Source organism: Chinchilla lanigera, unplaced genomic scaffold (genome assembly GCF_000276665.1).
Source record: "Chinchilla lanigera isolate Chin_1 unplaced genomic scaffold, ChiLan1.0 scaffold00058, whole genome shotgun sequence".
Lineage (NCBI taxonomy): Eukaryota > Metazoa > Chordata > Mammalia > Rodentia > Chinchillidae > Chinchilla > Chinchilla lanigera.
The window spans coordinates 1,248,058-1,267,143 of NW_004955459.1; the positions used below are offsets into that span (position 1 = coordinate 1,248,058).

At 36.9% G+C, this 19,086-nt stretch overlaps 1 long non-coding RNA gene across 1 annotated transcript in view; it reads right to left on the reverse strand.

Moving 5' to 3' along the window:
- Window positions 1–852: 852 nt before the first annotated feature.
- Window positions 853–19,086, reverse strand: part of LOC106149980 — a 33,606-nt gene continuing 15,372 nt past the window's right edge. Inside the window, exon 3 of the long non-coding RNA XR_001236484.1 lies at window positions 853–971. This is a non-coding gene — a long non-coding RNA (uncharacterized LOC106149980). The remainder of the gene's footprint in view (window positions 972–19,086) is intronic.

Sequence of the window (19,086 nt, forward strand, 5' to 3'; positions counted from 1 at the left end):
GTAATATAACAACCACTGGTAATCTCTATCATTTTGTTTTGAAATGCTGTATCAATTTTTGTTTTTACTTTGTTTTGTTTTGTCTATGTTGTTATTATCTTGTTTTTTTTTATTCTCTTTAAAATAAAAAAGAGAAAAAATATATTCTATGTTCAAGGTTGCAAATACAGAAATAATATGAAAATTATATCAAAATATTCCTGAAATTGGCCCAAAGATTCAATATAATCACAGAGGTTTTTTTGGCAGAACTTGACAAACTGATTGTAATATTCATATGGAAATGCAAAGGACCCAGAAGTCATTAACAATCTTGAAAAAGATTTTAAAAATTAGAAGACTCAAACTTCCTTGATTTCACAGCCAATGTTATGGCTTAAATCTAGGTGTCCTCCCAAAGCCTCACATGCTGATAGCGGGGCTGTGGAGAGGTGACTAAATCATGTGGGCATAATGCTGATCAGTGCCCACTGATATGTTTATAGATAAATGTGATGCTAAGAGGTGAAGGCGCACACACATACATATACCTCATAACAAAATAAGACAGAGTACTCATAATAATTGCATTATTCTTTTGTGTAACTAGTTATGCTTGCAGCTGGTATTCGTGGCTACCTTTTCCTTCTACTTGCCTTATATTCACTTTGCTTTTAGCAAGAACCTCAGTGTGCCATATTTCCTTACTTGGTGGTGTGATCCAAATGTTCATTCTCTAAGAATATGGGGCACTAGTAGTCCTTCTGAAGTGCATGGTTGTAGCTTACCATTGATCTTAATCACAAAGTATAGCAATAGTAAGAACCAGCATACCGTGTCCTGTGTTGCAGACGTAATCTTCCTTACCTGTCATGTAGTAGCAGTCCACTTTCCCCTTCCTCGTCAGGATCAATCATACAAGCCAGCACAGAAATTCCACGTTTTGCCTATTGTTTCAGAGGGATGTGGGTCCCAAAGTGACCAGTGCAGCTCTAAGTTGTAGAAACAAGAAACAAATATTTGCTAAAGGTTCACTGAAGAGATGGTGAGTGGTGCCACTTCTATTTTTATGCCTTGATTTCTATCAGAAAAATAACATTGCCAGGATGTGGATGTCCCCTCTGAAATTCATCTTGAAACTTAATTTCCACTGTGAACTTACTAAGATACATCCTTTCAGAAGGGATTCAATAACAGGACACCATCCTCATGAATATAGATATAGATATATAGATACAGATATATTGATATATATCAATAAGAAAAGAGTAAAATTTTGTCATTTGCAGCAACATGGATGGGCCCGGGAATCGCAATGTCAAGTGAAATACAAAATAAGTCAGGCACTGGAAGACAAACATGCTCTCACCCATTTGTGGAATCTACTCAGAGGCACAAAGATTGCAATAATAACTTTTACAGAAGTTGAAAGAGTGGAAGACAGCAACAATGGGGGAATGATGACTGGCAGAAAAACTGAGAGGAGGGCTCTGGTGTGCTGTTACACAGAAAGATGACTGTACTTAACAGTACTGCATCAAGTGAATCAAGACAGCAAGAAGGGAAGATTTTTAATAACATTTTAAAATTATAATTAGTGAATTGTACTAAATATGCATATTTCATACTTTGATCATATTCACTTTCCCCATTACATTTTTTGCCCTCTCTCTTCCCTTCTTCTAGGCCTCTTCCCTTGCCTTAAAGGTCTATCTTTTATTTTCTTTTTTTAATTTATTTTTAATTGACAGATAATAATTGTATTTTCTTTTTTTCCAATAGAAGAGAAAAATATGTGATACTTATCTTTATATGTCTGGCTAATTTCACTTAACATAATAATGATTGATTTCATCCATATTCCTGAAAATGACATGATTTTATTCTTCAGATAGGTGATTGATAGATAGATAGATGGATAAAGATATATAGATGTATCCCTAAGATGTTGATGCACACCTAGACTGATTCCATATCTTGGTCTTTATGAATAGTGCCACAATAAACACAGTATGAATAGTGCCATAATAAACATGGGTGTGCAGGTGTAATGGTTGATACATAGTGTCAACTTGAGAACTGAGGAGTTAGAATCTTCACTAAGTGACTCAGCAGGGGGCCAGGGTTCACGTTTTGTAAACATCCTGAGCTTGTGGAAGAGGAGGGTATGGAGATGGTTTGGGAAGATAGCCAGCATACAACATAAGGTAGGAATGGAGATTTGCTTTTCCCCTTTTTGCTTTTGTTGCTTTTGCTGTGTTCTGCCACTGTATTTTTGCCCCTGTCTGTGCCATACCACTCTGCCTTGGAGCCAGGTGATTATGGGCTGAAGCATCCACAAACGGTGAGCTAAATAAATCTTTTCTTCCTTATTTTTGGTTGTTGGGTATTTTGTCTCAGCAATGAAAGAAAAGTAACCAAGACAATGGGTACCTGTTCTGTATGGAAATTTCATTTCCTTTCAGCATATACTCAAGGGTGTTATAGTTGAATTGTATGACATAGCGCTCTTCGGCATCTTGAAGAATCTCCATGTTATTTAACTTTCCATAATGCTTGTACTAACCTGTATTCTCACAGACAGTGTATGAGAATTACTTTTACTCCACACCCTTGCCAGCATTGTTATTTTTCCTTTTATTGATATAGCTATTCTACCGAGATAAGATGGAAGCTATAAGAATATAGCTATTCTACCTAGAATCTCTGTGAACTTTTGATATTAACTTCTCTGATGGCTAAAGGTGTTGAACATGAAAATCAGGATTTTGAGTGTTCAGGTCACAAAGAAATGGTGTTTGAGCTGATGTATAATCTATCATGGTTGATCATCACATAATGTATATACTGCTTCCCATAGTCACATAAAATTCTTACAATTATTATCTGTCAATTAAAAATAATTAAAGTTTAAAAAGCAGGCTAGGGCAGAAAATTCATACTGAGAAGTGAGGCTGTGGCTATACTGCACAGAGTGGTACCTTGGTTCACAAATTTTATTCTCTCCACAATTCTGGTTGAAAATCTAGCTGGTCATGAACAGAATCAAATTTTCCCATAAGGTTCAATGTAAATAAGGTTAATCCCTTCTGAGCCCTACAAACAAGGTTGGTTATGAGTTGATTTTGATTGCAAACCGAATCAAATTTTCCCATGAGTTCCAATGTAAAGTTAATCCATTTTGAACTATGTGTATTTTTTAAGCACAAAAATGTAAAACAAAGTACAGTACAGCACAATATAAAGAGGGAGGACACTAACCTTGCTTGAGACAACTTCTGGTGCGGAGGATGGGAAGGTCAGTGGGGAGGAGGTTTTTGTTTGGAGGGAGAGTCCCCCTCCATAAGGACATTGAACATATGGACATGGAGGGTATCTCTTTTAGGGGTTTCCTCTCTTCTTTGTCTCTTAGCTGCAAGGTAAATTTTGACAAAAAATTTGTCTAATGTCATTTGTTCTTTCCTGCATTGCACAACCCTCTGGAAATGAGACCATATTATTGTTCATCAGATTCAACACTGTGTTCATTACAGTGGTGTTAGAGTAGTACTTCTAAAAAAAATCCTGGCATTCATCCCACTTTCCATAATGCATTTTATCACATCACTGCTAACCTCCTCCCCATCTTCCTCTTGCTCAGGGGAATGCTCCTCAACAAGCACCTTCTGATGCTTGCTCTGGAGTTCAGCAAATTCTTCCATCTTTAGCTCCTCAAATTCTTGCATCTTTAGCTCCTTCTTATGGTCCTCAACAAGCTCCTTTGTGTCTGTACCACTGATGTCTAGACCCATATTCTTGTGCATGAACACAATGTCCTCCATCACCTGTGCATCAGACTCTTCAAAGTCACATTCAGTAACACATTCTGGGCACAGTTTTCTCCAGGCTGAGTTTTGATCTGGTACATGACATCTTCCCAGGCTTTGTCAGTGAAGTTAATGTAGTGGGGGACAGTGAAATGTTTCTTCCAGAACTCTTTTGGTGTCAAGGATGTCTCTTCAGTGGTATCAAACCACCTGTTGAAGACCACTTTTGTGTATAGCTTCTTCAAGCTGCAGATCACTTTCTGGTCCATGGAATGTAGGGGAGGGATTTGACCTTTATGAAGTCATGCTCATCATCCATATCATCCACCAAGGCTAGAGGGTGTCTCCTGGGCACTGTCCATCAGAAGAAGGAACCTTTCAGGCAGTTGGTTGTCAAAAAGATATTTCTTAATGATGAGTGTGAACACCTCATGTACCCAAGCCATGAATAATTGCCTCGTGACCCAAACTTTCAAATTGACATGACAAGCAGTCTGGCCCTGATCACATTCTGTTCTTTGAATGCACAAGGGGTATGGGAAGTAGTGGCTTAATCTTCAGATCAGCATTTGTGTTCACACACAGTAAAATGGTCCATTTGCCCTTCTTAGGCTTGTGCCATAGAAATGCCTTTCCTCCTGTATGATAGAGTTCCTGTTCAGCATCTTCCTCCACAAGATTCCAGTTTTTATTTGCTTAACTCTTACATACAGTTCTTTAATGTGGACTGAAAAAGATGTTGAGGCTTTATAAACAAGATCTACAGAACTGTACAAAAAAGGACATGTTGTAAGTCTGAAAAGTTGTTAAACAGGTAAATTGTTAAGTGGGGAATCTCTATAGACTTTAATAGACATTGTTCTTTAGAGAATTTTCATTTTTCTCAGAAAATTTTTGTTGAACTTTTTCTAATATACTTGTGAATTTCATGTGAAATTTGAATATATTAATGTAAAATTATTTATCAATTTTGGTATGCAAAATAGTTTGTAAACCTATACAATGACCAAAATTTTGACCATGATATTTTATTTTGCAATTTTGCTTTTTCTTCTTGATCAAGTTTATTGGGCATTATCATTTGACTTTTTACTAGAACCAACTTTAGTCTTTAAAATTTTTTCCCTATGTGCGAATTTTACTTTCCAAATTATTTTTGTCATTTTATTTCCATCTTTCATTTTTTAAATTAAATTTATTTGTACAATTTCGATATATATTATGATCACATTCATCATAGGGAATCTGTACCTGTACATAATATATCTTTATTTCTCTTTTTACTCTTTCCCCTCCCCTCACTTCAATCCCTCTTATTATCATATACAAAGCTTTGTTTCCGTTTCATTCTATTTTCTCTCATTTTTTCTTTTCCCTTCCTTCTTCCCCTGCCAATTTCCCTTTCCTTTTGAACAATTACTTTCTATTTCACAATGTCTAGTATATATCTTGGTTCTTCTCCACACTTTCAGTTTTTCACACAAGAGAAACAATGTGATATTTACTCATGTGTGTTCAATTAAGACTATGGTTTGAAGGTCCATCCAAATGAATTTTAGGAATATTTTCCCTAGTTCTGTGAGATATGCTAATGGTATGTTGATTGGGATTGTATGCAACCTGCATAATCATTTCGGGAGTATGGCCACTTTTAGTGTTGTTCCTACCCAAGAGCATGGGATATTTTTCCATTTTCTACATTACCTTCAATTTCCTTTTTCGTTTGTTTGTTTGTTTGTTTGTTTTTGTTTTTCTCCGGTACCGGCAACCGAACTCACGACCTTGCACTTGCCAGGCAGGCGCTTTGCCGCTGAGCTAAATCCCCAGCCCCTCAATTTCCTTTTTCAATGTGCTGTATTTTTCAATGTAGAGATCTTTTACTGTCTTTGTTAGATTGATTCCTAAGTATTTCATTTTATTTCAGTGCTATTATGAATGGTGTTGTTTCCCCTAATTTCTCTCTCGATGTTTGTTATTTCTGTACAAGAATGCTATTAATTTTTGTGTACTAACTTTGTATCCATCTACTCTCCTGAACTAGGTTACTAACTCTAGAAGTCTTTTTATGGAGTTTTTGAGGTGTTCTATATAGAGTTTCATATCATTTGCAAATAATGATAATGTAATTTCTTCCTTTCCTACCTTTATTTCTCTTTTCTTGTGCTCTTTCTTTTTATCACCATGCTTGTTCTGCACTTTCTTCGGAGCCATGCTGGAATGAATAATACTGTACAGTACTATATGTGCTAAAAATCACACAAAAAAGCTTCTCAGCAAGTATTCACAGGTTTGTCTGCAACGACGATCTTGATTAGAGGAAGGCATGACTACATGTGAGAGCAGGAAAGACAGCCACATTCATGTTCATGTGGGGAACATGGCTGAAGCTGTACTCATCACCTGATGCAGAGTTTATGAAGAGAAGCATGTATTAACTGAGGTATTACTGTATTTAAAAACATCAAAGTGATTTTAAAACTGAGTAACAAATGGAGGCTGGAATAATTTGGAGGAATAGGCTAGAAAAATCTTGTCTTGCCTGAACAGAGTGTTAAGGATGATTATGGTGAGAGTTTAGTAGTAGGAGAGAGCTGAAGGAAAACCTGAACCTTTTTAGATATTACTTTTGTGGTCAAGACCAGAATGTCGATAGAAATTGGGATTGGAAGGACACTCTGGTGAGGTCTCCAGTGAAAATTAGGAACAAGTTACTCAAAAGTAAAGAAAATCCTTGCCACACAGTTGCAAAATAACTTGCTTATTCTGCTTCATATGTGTGCCCAATAATTTCATGGAGCTCATAATTTAACAGTGATATACTAGTATATCTGGTTGAAGAATTATTTCAGCAGCAGAGTGTTCACTGGTGTGGTAGTATGCTGGATCAAACCCAAGACTTTGTACTTGCTGGGCCACTGAGTAACATCCCCAAGCTCCTCCTATTTTCCCTTTTTTTAAAAAGAAATCTTTATTTCCAGACAGCGTCTAGCTAAATTGGCTAGGCTGGTCTCAAACTTGTGATCCTGCTGCCTTACCCTCCATGCAGCTGGGATTACAGGTGTGTGTCACCAAGCCTGGCTCTGTGTGACTCCTTTTATTGAAGTACAGTGAATTTTGAGGTGTAATACATAACTTAACAATGAATTTATAATTACAAGGAAGATAGAGTGGAAAGATTTCAAAAATTCACAGCCTGGCTTCATGAAGAGTGAAAAGGCATATTAGGAAAGCAAATGAAGGATTTGTGCAAGTGACAGTAGTAGTATGATCTACTACTAGATCATAGTATGTAGTAGTATGGATCGAAGGGAGTAGTATTGATTGAAGGGAGCCAGACATTATTTTCAAGACAATGAGAGAAAGATCTTAAAGCCAGGTTGAAGATCTTTAAGGACACTCCTCTCATCACAGACCTGGAGATCTAGGAGACCAGAATGGTTTTACGGGATGGATCACGGTGTTCTCTCTGCTGGGTTACTGCCCAAGGCTGGCTCAGGCCTCTGGTCCCCCAATTCCAGTGCAGTACTCCTTAGCCACCCTAGTCTTGGCTTAAGGTGGCCCAGGTTTAACTCCCACCACTGTTCTAGAGGAGGCAAATGATAATCCCTTGTGGTATGCACATGGTGCTGTCTATAGCTTTACAGAATGCAAGAGCTGTGGAAACACAGCTACTTCCACCTAGATTTCAAAGCACTTTGTGAACAGCTTGGACACCCAGATAGAGCAATGCCACTGGGAAGGAGCTCACTGAGAGTTTCTACTAGTGTATTGCTGAGTGGAAATGTGTACAAAGTCTTTACCAGGGTGATTACTGGTGCAGCCATGATAGTGAGAGCATACTTAAGACCTCAGGACTGTAGGGCCACCAATATGCAGCAACTACCTCAGAAAGCTGCAGACATGAGATTCCAACTTGAGAGAGCTACTATGCAAATTGAGTCCAGAAAAAACACAAATGTGCTGTGATGTAGAGTTAAAGGAGATTATTTTCCAACTTTAAGATTTAGTATGGTATTCCCTGTTGGGTTTGTACTAACTTAGAGCCTGTTTTACTTCTACCTTGCTGACTTCTTCCTTTCGGCATGATAATGTCTGTCTAACAACTGTTTCACTTTTATATTTGGGAATCAGAGAATGTTAATTTTTTATTGCACATGCTCAAATTTGGGAGGGAATTTCTCTCATAATGAATCATTTCTCCAGTCTTACCCATGACTCATTTAGATGAAACTGTTGACTTTGGACTTTGGGGTTGCTGTTGAAATTCTTTCATTTGGAATTATTGAAATGAAATAGATATGTTTTATGTGTGAAGAAGGCATGAGTTTGGGGATCAGAAGTCTGTTATTTGAATGTCTCTTCCAAATTTCATGCTGAAATTTCATTTACACTGTGTGTGTGTAAAACTACTGCTGAGGGTGCCAACATCCATATTTTCCTAATCAACTTTATGGTCTTTTCAATATTTTCTCACACCCTCAATAAATATTCCCACACATCTTTCTATATTTCATGTATATTATTAGAAAAATCAACTAATGAGTCAGATGTGGTGGTGTACACCTGTAATCCCAGCACTCTGAGAGGCTGAGGCAGAAGGATTGCAAGTGTGAGCCCATTTTGGGTAACATATCAACCTAGTAAGAACTATCTTAAGAACAATTTCAAAAAAGGGATTGGGATTTAGCTCAGCGTGAAGGTCCTGGTTTCAAGAGAGAAAGGAAGGAAGAAAAGAAGGAAGGAAGGAAGGAAGGAAGGAAGGAAGGAAGGAAGGAAGGAAGGAAGGAAGGAGGAAAGAAGGAAAGAAAAGAAAGAAAGAAAGAAAGAAAGAAAGAAAGAAAGAAAGAAAGAAAGAAAGAAAGAAAAAAGAAAAGAAAGAAAGGAAGGAAGAAAGAAAGAAAGAAAGAAAGAAAGAAAGAAAGAAAGAAAGAAAGAAAGAAAGAAAGAAAAAGAAAAAGAAAAAGGAAGAAAGAAAGAAAGTTTCTGATATGTAACACAGCTCTTCATGCGTGTTACTTTGCACCTCATCTTTAGAGGCCTGCTGGGACTACAGTCTAAGCAAAGGGGGTGGAGATGGTGGGTTGGGGAAGAATCGACATTGTCTCGTGGGGCAGCTGCCTCAAGGGGAGGCCATCGGAGTTTCTTCAGGAATGGTTGAGATAATCCTCTTGGATAAGAAGGATCTGGGGCTCTTCTGAGGAGGGGAGGTCTTTTCCACTCACAAGAAGCCTTATCAGAATTGGGGGTTCAGTTCATCAGGGTCTTCCTATGCATCCTCATTTCAATTTATATGATCCCTTTATAATTTTGTTTTAAGTATACACATGAAAGCATATTTACTGCTTGTTATAGTTTATATCTCAATGTCCTCCCAAAGACTCACATGCTCATTGGTGGGGCTATTTACAGACAGTTGGATCATGGGTGTAAAACAACAGATTACTCCACTAATTGCCTTAGCATAGTTCTTCAGCTGCTGAATGGATTTACTGAAGACAAAAGGCCCACCCTGGCTGTGGATGGCACCAACCAATAGGCTTGTAGCCTGAATGGAATATAAAAGGAAAGGGAGGCTGCCTGATGTGCCATGGATTGTTTCTTCTCTGTGATGCCCCACTGTCATAGTGCCCTGCTGTGGAGCCAGCCAACTACGGACTGAAACCTCTACAAACTGTAAGCTAAAATATACCCTTCCTCTTTTAACTTGGTGTCAGGTATTGTGATCCAGCAGTGAGAAAGTAACTAACTGCTGTTCAGCTCTATGCAAAGAGATATTCCTTTTCCTCCTAGTCATCGGACTGTACATACACTTTCTTCCTGGGACAGAGCAATTTAACGTCAATAGGAAAGGTTCTGATATCTAGTACTAGTATTTATTATACCACCAATTAACCTGTAATTTTATTTTGCCCTGAAATGTTTTTAATTGCTTCCATTCTTGGATTGTATCAAACTAAGATAAATTATAACTCTGGCTCACTCAAGATGCCAGTTGTTCTAATTGTTCTATTTTATGAATGTATGAGATACAAATTAAAAGGGAAGATTTGGTGCTTCAGTTAGAGCAGTGTTTTGCAGTGGAAGGAAGTGATTACTTGTTTCATTAAAGAAAATAAAAGGAGTATGAACATGAATAATTGGCCACAGGATGGAAGGAAGACACAGAAAAGAGAAGTGGCCAGATGAGAACCTCTAGATGTAGAGGCTGGGGGCAGTTCTGAGAAGACATTCACTACCTGCTTTTTCTGAACCCCTGGCATCCTTGAGTGAGCCCTGGGGAACTTTCACCCTGGACAGGTTTTGCTTCCCTATCATAGCTGCAGGTCTGGCTGGAACACATGGTGTCCAACTCTCCTTCTTCCTCATCCTATTCTCTTTTAGCCCCAAATGTCATGCCTCGGTTTTCCAAAGGGACTCCTAGATGGCAGATAGCCACTGGGTTGATAGCTTCCGTCTTCCTCAAGGAAAGCCACTCTTGTCATCTGGGACATCTAGTCACCTCTGATTTGTGGATGAAAGTGGATCACAGCCTGAATGTCAGTGGAATTTTAAGGGTGCATCCCTCAAAAAAAAAAAAAATTCAATTGATGAGCGCTGCCTCTAGCAGTGTGCATGTTAGACATTTACTATCTCCAAAGCAGTCTAACTCTCCAATTTAAAGCTAAAAGCATTTTAAACAGGTGAGTCTTTCTCTCATTCCTTGCCAGCCATTTTGGTATATGTGTATCTGCAGAGTACATTGCTTTTCTGACCTCTCTGCTGCTCTTTACTTGCTACAAGCTCACTGCTACCCCACACCGGGCCCCCGTGGACTCTCCAACCTGTTCTTCCCTCAGTTGTTAGCTTCCAGTGAGGCTTTTCTGAAGATTTAGAATAACATTACCAGTCCTCTGCCTGCTTATGTCTTCTCCACAGCACTCGTCACTTACCTGCCCACCATCCTGTTGACTTAGTAGTGGTGATGACCTATCCAATTTTGGGAAAGATTATTTGCCTGACTTCTGCCAGCACTACCCTACCTTGTATTTCTCTAGCACTAGGAGATCACCTGGCATAGAATGGCCCTTCACTAAATACTGTTGAATAGAATAAAATGATAAGCTTAGTTTCTTTTTTCAAAACTCCCACTTTTTATATATTATTATTTTATTATTTATATTTCATTTTCTTTCTTTGGTTTTCTTCTGCATTTGTTTTTCTGACTTTGTGGGCTTTACCATGTCTATTATATCACACATACTAATTGAACTGAATTGTCAAAACAACCTTTATTCATAACGATAAGGAGTACTGGTAGGGTATTTTATATCATGCCCTCTACTGGAATTTTTCTTTCATTTTTCTCATTAAGTAACTGGATTTCTGGTTTAGTTTGGTTTTTATAGGAAGACCACAGACACACATCACATCTAGGGTCAGCATGAGCTATCACTGTTGACACTGAACTTGCTCACTGATGATCATTTATCAGTTCTCTGTGCAGTAAAATGACTTTTTCATACTTCCATGCTTCTTTGAATGGAAGCCACTGTATATCACCTACATTAAGGGGTGGGGAGTCATACTTCACATACTTGAGGGAGAACCTAACCTTTTCAGAATTTTTCTGCAGAAGAAATTTGATTTTTCTTTATGTTTATTCAATTATTTACTTATAAAAGTAAGGACTTATGGATATTCATGACATATTCTGTGTTAAAATTTTACATTATGTTATTTATTTTGTTGCTAAAATTATTTCAGCTGTAGACGTTGGAAGTTATTTTAGTTTGCTCCTCTCTTCCTTTGATATACTCCCAACCCTGTGAGTTCAAATTTTTTGAGTACTGCTCATATTATAATATGCTCCACATTGTTTTGCCTTCTTCAGCCTTAGAACTAGTCTTTTCTCTAAGGAACCCTTATTTCTTTTATTGGAGAGCAGTAGTGTGGCCTAAAATCTGGACACTATATGTACTTATTACTGGTAGGATATGGTTGCTTTATAGGGCCTTCTCAGCTGATGTAGCAAAGGAAATCATGTGCATGTACTATCTCATGTATATATTTCTCTGTGAATACTCCTGTATGCACCTCTTTGTATTACACCAAGCTGAACACTAGTTCCTCATGATGTGTCTAACTCCAGTCAAGTACCCCATGGATCATCCAACCTTTCTGATGTGTCATTTCACACTCCAACAGCAAGAAAACTGGCAATCAAGATCTGCTATTCATTTACTGATTTCCATCATGGATGGATAGTGGTTAACTTGAACCAACTAGACTACAGCACTTATATACCATCTCTTTCACCTTCAGCCCATGCACTTCCAAAGTTACTTCCCCAGAGCCCTTCACTAAGGTGTACAGTGCACTATATAAAGTTAAATTCTATTTCCACCATCTATATCTCATCCAGCATCACCCCAGTGTCTTAAATAATTCTATATCTCAGGGCTCATTCTTTGCATTATGAGTTCAGTGTGTCTTGACAAATGTGCATTGCAATAAATCTAGTTTTGTGGTATGACACAGCCAAGTATTATACAGCATCATACAGGTGCTAAAAAATACATGCCTCTAAACATTTCCTCCCAGCCAATTATTTGTTTTTCTCACCACTGTCTTTTTGCATGAGTTTTTTTTTTATCTTAATAAAGCATAACATGTATTATTTCATGAATAATGTTTTTGCTATTAAATCTAAAAACTCATTAGGAAGCCCAAGGTCACTTAGGCTTTTTTCTATGCTTAATTCAATAATTTCCATACTTCTGTTTTGTTTTTCCACAGGGTTTTGGACTTTTTTTAGTTTCCTTTTATTAGTTTTCTAGGTCTATACTCAAGTACCTATTTTTTTTTTACTATTATTAAAGATAATGTTTTGTTAATTTCAAATTCCATTTGTTCATTACTGATATATGGGAAAGCAATTAAATTTTACAGTTAAACTTTTTGACCTTGTATCTTGCAACTTTACTATACTTCCTTTTTAATTCGAGGATTTTTGTAGATTTTCTACATGGATACTAATTGTAGTTTTGTTTTTCTCAATCATTTTTCCTTTTATTTCTTTTACTTGTCCTACTACACTAGCTAGGACTTCCAAGATAGTTGATTATTGATGAGTTGATAGAGTATCCTTGTTTTTTCTTTATCTTAATATCAAAGTTTTCAATTATTTCTCTTTAATTTTCTGATCACTGTTTAAAATCATGAATATCTTATATTGAATATTTTCCCATCTGTTGATACATTTTTTCTCAGTCTGTTAGTTATATTATCATATGCATATATACATATGATAATATATATACATAAGCACATATGATAATATAATAAAACTGAATATATATGTGGATTCTATTTGTTAATGCTTTATTAATATCTGTAATTTTGTTATAATGCATTTAGCTGGTTTTGTATTAGAATAATTCTGGTGCTGAAAGATTATTTTGAAAGTGTTATTCCCTTATTTTTTGGAAGAGATTGTGGAGAATGTATATTAGGTCTTTAATATTAAAAGGAATGCTTCAAAAATTTTCTGGGTTTGGTGTTTTGAAGATTTTTAATTAGCAGTGTTATTTCTCTTAACAAATGTAGAGTTACACATAGCATTAGTCATTGTCTGGGTACTGGGCAAATTCCCGCACCTGTGTCTTAAAAGAAGAGAGGTTCACTTTGGCTCCCGCTTTCAGAGGGTCAGCTGGAGACTCAGGAGAGGGCGCGGTGGACAAAAGCTGCCCAACACTTGGAAGCCAGAAAGCAGAGAGGGGAGGGAGGAGCCTAGCACAGAGATAGCCCTTCCAGGTCCCACCACAGTGACCCCCTCTTCTGAGGCCCACTTCCTACCAGCACATGAAGTTCTGAAATCATCAATGGATTAATGCGCTGATGAGTACAGCGCCCCCGCAGTCCAATCACCTTCTGAAAATTTCACCTCTGAACACGTGAGATTTGGGGGGACATTTCAGATCTAAACCATAACAAAAGATATCCATTCTCCTGGAGCAGGGTTTGGTAATTTTGTTGTGCTTAAGAAATTGGTCCATTTTATTTAAATTACCACATTTGTGAGGATAGAGTTGTTTGCAGTGTGCCCTTTCAGTCCTTTTTATGTCTGTGGCATCATCTGTTGTCACCCTCTTGTGTTCTTATATTGGTAACTGCATTAGTAAGGTTTCATCACTGTGACTAAATACCTGACATACACAATTGAAAGGAGAGAAGTCACTGCAGCTCAAGGTCCAGAAGTCTCATTCCCATGGTCAGCTGGTTCTGCTGCTGATGGCTAGCAGTGAATATCACGGCAGAAAGGAGGGTGCAGCAAGCCGCTCACCTTATGGTAGCTGGGAAGGAAAACATGGGAGAAGAGCCAAAGAGGAAGGGGCCAGGACCAGATGGAGTACCTGGGGTCACACTTCTAGGTGTCTCCCAAGCCAGTCAGGCTGACAATCAAGACTAACCACCACATTAAGTATGTTCTATCTTTTTATCTGTTGGTTAGTTTGGCATGAGGATTTTTAGTGTCATTGGAATTTTTAAAAATCCAACTTTTTGAATTTGATTTTTAAAAGTCTAGCTTTTGTTGTTATTCTGCTGTTTGCCTATTTCTAATTTCTGACTTTTCCAATTATTTCATTTCTTCTGAGTATTTAAGGTTAATTTGCTCACTTTACTTCTTTCCTTTCTTCCTTCTTTCTTTCTTTTCTTCCTTCCTTCCTTCCTTCCTTCCTTCCTTCCTTCCTTCCTTCCTTCCTTCCTTCCTTCCTTTCTTTTCTTCTTTCCTTTTCTCTTGTGGAACTGGGGATTGAAAGCAGGACTTTGTACATGCCAGGCAAGTGTTCTACCACCGACCTACACCCCCATCACTCCTCAGTTTTCTAAAGTAGAAACTTAGGTAGTTGATATTGGATATTTCTTCTGTTATATGATTCTTATTTAAAAGAATGCAATTTACTCTCTTACATTAGCTATTTTAATAAGTTGTATTTTCATCTAATTGAAAACTTTTAAAAAATTATCTTGCATTTCTAAATTTGTATTTCTTATTTGGTGCTATTTAGAGATAGGCTGTTTAATGTTCAAGGGTTTGGGGGTTTTCCAACAATCTTTGTGCGTTTGAATTGTAACTTATTTTACCTTGACATCTGAGAACATAATTTGTGTGGTTTCTATTGTTTTGAATTGTTTAGATGATTTTTATGGCCCAGAAAATGGTCTGCTGAGGTGACAGCACTCTACAAGCTTCACAAGAAGGTATAGTTTGCTGTTCGTGGATAAACTATTCCATAAGTGTCAATTAGATTAAAATGATTCATGATATACCTTTAGTGTTTTTCTGCCTGCTTCTCTGTAAGTTATTGACAAAGTGTTAAAATCATCAACACTGTAGTAAATTTGATTGCTTTTCCTTTCACATCTACCATTGTTTATTTGCATATCTTGATGCTCTTTGATGCATGCACATTTAACATTGCTATTTTTAGAAAGCGGATGCCTTTGTAAGTAATATTCTTCCTTAAGCATGATAATTTTCCTTCCTCTGAAGTCTACTATGCCTTAAGTTAGTACAGCTACTTAATATTCCTCTTCATTAGTGTTATCAGAGCATATGTTACTCAATCTGTTTACTACAAACTTGAATCTTGGTATTTAAAATGGGATTCTCCTAGTCCATGTGCAGATTATTTTTAGTCCACCCTGACAATCTTTGATTTTGGTTGGTTTATTTAGACAATATTTAGATGATTATTGTTCTAGCTAGGTTACTGTTTTATATTTTATGGCACTTTTTATTTGCTGTATTATTTGCTGTTTCTTTTTTCTCTCCGTTTGTGCTTTTCCTTGATTTAACTGAAAAATTTTGATGATTTCAGCCCATCTTTTCTCAGCATTCCTGTTATGGTTGATACATTGTGTCAACGTGGGGAGTCTAGAGGTTTGGCTAAGTGATTCAGCAGTTCTGCACCTTGGGGTGAAAAGGACACGCCCTTACCCTTCTGGGATATTGCTTATCGTGTCAATTTGAGAAGTTTAGAAAGCTAACTATGTGACTCAGCAGGGAGCCAGGGTGTTTACTTTGTATTCATCCTGTGCCCATGCAAGAGGAACGCATGCAGAGGGTGTGGGTGTACAGGACCACCCCCACTGCCCCAGAGCAGGTAAACTGCATTAAAAAAAAGGGAATTGAGACAGGACTGGCTGCTGGTTCTTTGGAGGAGCTCCAGTGTTTCCCTTCAGCTTAGTCATCTCCTGGTTTCTGGTGCAGACTGTTTGGCTTCTGCCTGGGACTCTTCAGCCTTCTGGTGTAGGCTCTCCAGCCTTCATCGCAGATTCTTTATCGTTCTGTCGCAGACCTATCAGCCCCGGATACGGACTTGGAAGGACACTGCAGTGAGCTCCAGGCCTGGGGCTGGGCTCTTCAATCTCCAGCGTGCAGACACCCTCCACACGCTTCCTCATCCAACTCTGTGGCTGACCATTGTAAGCCAAACTTGTAATTTCTTGTACAATTGTATATCTTGTGTCATATCTGTTTCTCTAGTAAACCTTGATTGATACAATGCCATTATATTTTAAAAGTGTTATATTTTCCTAATGTTTACTATATGCATTTTAAACATATATGTCTACTTTCAAAGAGTTCAATACCACTTACTGTATATTAACAATTTTTGCTTCTCATTCCTTGGGACATTTCTGTTTTTCATTTCACTTCAAACCTCTTAATTATCTAGTTTCTTTAAGAAATCTGTTGACTTTTAGGTTGATCAGTCAAGAATAAGAACAGGGCTGGGGTCCTAACTCAGTGCTAGAGCACTTCCCCGGCGTGTACAAGACCCAAATATGTAAAGTCCTTCCTCATTTATTCCTTCTCTGGTGCTCTTCTTTGCTCTCTGTAGTTCCAAGTTTCTGCCTATCCATTTTTTCTCTGCCTGTAAACTTTACACTAACATTTTTTCAAAAACCATTTTCTAACAATAAATTCTTTTAGTTATTGTTTGAGAAAATCTTTCTTTCTCCTTTGGGTTTTAAAATACAATGCCCTGGATATAGAACTCTAGGATAGTGTATTATCCTAGCTATATTTTAGCTATTTCAATGTACTCTCTTTTTGCTTATGAAGTTTTTAAATAGAAGTCTGTTCTTTTCATTGTTTCTGTATTAGTTAGAAAAATGTTGTGTGGTTTTATTAAAAATTCTCTCTATGTTTCTGGCATTTTCTGAATTTTCTTGATCAGTGTTTTGGTGCCTGATAATTTTGAAAATTCTCAGAGTCATTACATCAAGTCTTTCTTTTGGTCTGCTCTATTTCTTCTGGTATTTGAGTTACATGTGTGTCACACCTTTTAATAGTTTCCCACAGTTCTGGGACTTTCCAGGGTTGCTTTTGCTTTTACTTTGTAAAATATTTTGGTGAGAAAGATTCTGCTACACTGTGATTGAATCTGCTGATTATTAGTCATGTTATCTGTACTAGATATTCTTCTTTTTTGCTGAAATTTTTATTTCAAAAATGTCTCCCTTATTATTCTTAGAGTTCCCATTTCTTGCTGACATTTTGTATCTGGTCTTGTATAATGTGTGTTTTTCTCTTTAGTGCCCTTAATATAATAATAATTAATATTAATAATAAATAATAATAATAATAAATAATAATTATTTAACTTCCCTTTCTGAGACTTTCAGCATCTGTGACACATGACACTTGTTCATATGCTTGCAGTGTCTCTTCAGACTGCCTTTTCTTGGCTTTTGGTGTGATTTGCAATTTTTTGTTTGAAAGAAGCTATCTTATATTGCTGCAGTGAGCAAGCCTTTAGTGAGAGAATTTGTGTTGCTTTTGCTAGGAATTTGTCTGTGGTCGATAGGTCTGTGTTTAATGTTTTATGTAGAGGAACATGCCAGAGCCTTGTAATCCTTGTAATTCTTCTAACATTTGGTTCTACACCTCTAGGGTTTCTATACCTATGTGCAGAGACAGAACGTAGAGGCTTGAATACAATCTACAATAAGAGACAATTGTAGTAAGTAAACTTGTAGTAAGAATGCAACAAGACAGTTTATGGGGCAGGTAGTGATGAGTGGGCTGCTCTTTCTGAGAAAAACAGCAACACATAGACTAAAACTAGACTTAAAAGTGAAGAAGCTATTCTTTCCTAGCACATGCTTGTAATTCCAGTACTCTGGAGACAAAAGCAGGAGAATCACAAATTTGAGCCCATCCTGTTAACTTAGTGAGACATTCTCTCAAAATTAAAAATAAAAAATAAGGCTAAGACTATAGCTCAATGTGAAGGCTCTGAGTTCAATCTGTAGTACCACTATAAAAAGTCTTCAAGAGTTAGTGAGAACACAATCATCAAAATAGCAGAAAGGAAAAGAAAAGTATAAAATTTTGGCTGAAAAATTGATAAAAAATGGTTCAAAATTCCCAAATATCACATTACACATAAACTTACAGATTTAAGATGCTGAGAGATTTGCAAGAAAGATAAAGTCAGAAAAAGTTATACTACAACATCACAGCTAATTTTCTGAAAACTAAAGATTCAATTTGAATGACAGCAAATTTCTTATCTCAAATAATGGAGGACAGAGGAAAGTGTCATAACATTTTTTAAGTTCTTAAAGGAAAGAACTGTTAATGCCAAATCATATAGCAATAAAAATACCACTCAGACATTAAGGGAAATAAAATTATTCCCAGATGTAGAAAGGTAACAGAAGGTCTTGCTGGTGGACTAACCCTTACAGAATGATTAAAGGAAGAGTTCCCAACAAAGAGAAAAAAGCAACCTGATTTTAAAACTAGATAAAGACCCAACTATAAAAGAAAACTATAAACCAATCTCTTTAATAAACAAAGATGCAAAAATTCTCAATAAGATACTAGTGAATAGAATGTAGCGCATTATCAAAATGTTCATACATGGTTACCAAGTAAGTTTCACACTAGAGATGCAAAGATGGCTCAACATACATAAGTCAATAAATGTAATACATCACATAAACAGAAGCAAAGCAAAATGTCACACAATCATATTAATAAATGCAGAAAAGACTTTTGACAAAATCCAACACCCTCTTAAAAACCCTGAAGAAAATAGGTGTAGAAGGACTATACCTGAATTTGATAAAAGCTGTTTATGAAAAACTAACATCCAGCATCACATTTAATGGGGAAAAAACTAAAAGCTTACCCTTTCGAGTCAGGAACAAGACAAGGATACCTACTATCACCAGTTCTATTCAGTGTAGTACTCAAAACATTAGCCAGAGCAATCAGACAAGAGAAAGACCTAAAAGTGTTTAT